Source organism: Schistocerca piceifrons, unplaced genomic scaffold (genome assembly GCF_021461385.2).
Source record: "Schistocerca piceifrons isolate TAMUIC-IGC-003096 unplaced genomic scaffold, iqSchPice1.1 HiC_scaffold_943, whole genome shotgun sequence".
Lineage (NCBI taxonomy): Eukaryota > Metazoa > Arthropoda > Insecta > Orthoptera > Acrididae > Schistocerca > Schistocerca piceifrons.
Window position 1 is genome coordinate 1972501 of NW_025729216.1, and position 2500 is coordinate 1975000.

At 58.6% G+C, this 2500-nt stretch overlaps 1 non-coding gene across 1 annotated transcript in view; it reads right to left on the reverse strand.

Moving 5' to 3' along the window:
• The window catches only part of LOC124772998, a 1909-nt gene extending 1163 nt beyond the window's left edge, over positions 1-746 (reverse strand). Inside the window, exon 1 of the ribosomal RNA XR_007014447.1 lies at positions 1-746. This exon is cut by the window's left edge and continues 1163 nt beyond it. This is a non-coding gene — a ribosomal RNA (small subunit ribosomal RNA).
• Between the last annotated feature and the right edge of the window lie 1754 nt (positions 747-2500).

A 2500-nucleotide genomic window follows, 5' to 3' on the forward strand; every position in this document is an offset into this window, starting at 1 on the left:
GCACGCCTTCGGCTCGCCCCACCGGCAGGACGTCCCACGATACATGCCAGTTAAACACCGACGGGCGGTGAACCAACAGCGTGGGACACAAATCCAACTACGAGCTTTTTAACCGCAACAACTTTAATATACGCTATTGGAGCTGGAATTACCGCGGCTGCTGGCACCAGACTTGCCCTCCAATAGATACTCGTTAAAGGATTTAAAGTGTACTCATTCCGATTACGGGGCCTCGGATGAGTCCCGTATCGTTATTTTTCGTCACTACCTCCCCGTGCCGGGAGTGGGTAATTTGCGCGCCTGCTGCCTTCCTTGGATGTGGTAGTCGTTTCTCAGGCTCCCTCTCCGGAATCGAACCCTGATTCCCCGTTACCCGTTACAGCCATGGTAGGCGCAGAACCTACCATCGACAGTTGATAAGGCAGACATTTGAAAGATGCGTCGCCGGTACGAGGACCGTGCGATCAGCCCAAAGTTATTCAGAGTCACCAAGGCAAACGGACCGGACGAGCCGACCGATTGGTTTTGATCTAATAAAAGCGTCCCTTCCATCTCTGGTCGGGACTCTGTCTGCATGTATTAGCTCTAGAATTACCACAGTTATCCAAGTAACGTGGGTACGATCTAAGGAACCATAACTGATTTAATGAGCCATTCGCGGTTTCACCTTAATGCGGCTTGTACTGAGACATGCATGGCTTAATCTTTGAGACAAGCATATGACTACTGGCAGGATCAACCAGGGAGCTGCGTCAACTAGAGCTGAGCAGCCGGCCGCCCGGGAGTGTGTCCCGGGGGCCCGCGCGAACACGCAAGCGTCCGCTCAATCATTCTGCAAACAGGAGGAGGCTGAGCTCCCCTGCACAATACACCTCGAAACCCTCTCAGGTCCCGGCGGCGCGCAGCGCCGTCCCAAGTACGTGGCCGGGTTCGAGAGAGGCGCAATCGCCCGGAGTTAGGCGAGTAGACGCTTTCGGTGCGACCACCCGTGCTCCCAACTGAGCTTGCCGCTGCCGACAGAGGCCCGGGAGCGTGCTGTCGTGGCATTGCCGGCGGGAGACAACACGCGCCACCTACGGTGACCGGCAGCTCCAACGCCAGCGCCACAGAAGGACAAAAGCCCCACTTGGGTGCCGAAGCGAACTCTCCCAGCACAGCGCACGCGCCAACACATCCGCACAGCTGCGATACAAACCACCAGCGAGAACCGCTGGGGCGACCGAGCAGCAGACGGCGTCGCGGCGCCGAGCGCCGGGCGGCGGCGCATCCTCAACGCACACAGTCCTCAATCGGACCAGCACACTGAAGATGTCCACCGCGCTTCGCACCGGGCCCGCTAGGACCTACTTTGGCCGCACGGCGCCGCGCGCAGGGTGCGCCGGCGCGCAGCTGCGACGCCTGCCGCGTCCGTCGGCCGGCGCGCCTGCCACTGGCCGCCCCCACCAGCCGGCTGTAGCGCGTGCGCCCACGCACCGCGCGGCCAGCACGCCGGGAGGCGCCCCCTCACCGGCCGGGGACGGTCCCACCCAGCCACCGCCGCGTATCGCTTCACACCCAGATGCCGTTCAGTTTCATCGGCATGGTGGGTATCGCTGGAACAACCGGTTAGTACCTCAACCTATCGTCGCCATCACCGATTCACCCCTAGCGAGAACAACCGCACCACAACGGGTTACCATTTCTTCATTTGCGTAACTTCACCAGAAAACGCAGGCGTCCATCGCCATTAGCAACTTCAACGATTATTGCATGCCTGTGTCAGGTGTCACGCCACACTACGTCTGCCCACATACACGCAACAAAATGTGCACGCCTAGACAATACGTGGAAGGTGGCCCCCGTACGTATGTGATGTCCATTGCTCGAACGACTGTCAACCGGCCTCTGTAGCATGTCGCAGATATGGAACGCGGTGCACCATGCTATCACGGTGTTTGAGGAGAGACGACTAGGTCCGAATACATCAACAGACAGCTCATGCTGATCGCCATCCACGGCGTCCGTTCCTCCCACACGTCTCTATGGCGTACCACACTGCAATCCAGCTCTCATAGGGAGACGACACGTAGCTGCGTGCACAATATTTGCACTGTATGGTCCGCCGTTTTTGGGCGCAGTCGTTGTACGGTCACACATGTGCCACGATGTATCATTCAGTACATAAGGACGAATGTGCAGTACAGATTGTGGTTCACGCGTACGACATCAGCGGACAGTTGACACAGGCCGCACCACAACGTAGCCTGCGTACGTCGCATGCGAAGGGCATTGAACATGCAAACTTGTCACCAACCAGCTTGCGAAGGCAGGGGGCAAGGTGTGGACGTGGGGACGTGGGGAGGGGTGGGGGGGGGGCGGCATGTACGTCCTGCTGCCATCCACATTACAGTGTACAGCAGGAGCATGTGGAAAGTCAGCAAGACTTGCAAGGTGTTTAACATGAAGCGATACACAGGGGAGCGGGCAGTGCGAGTAGCGAACTATATTGCGAGGGTTGCGG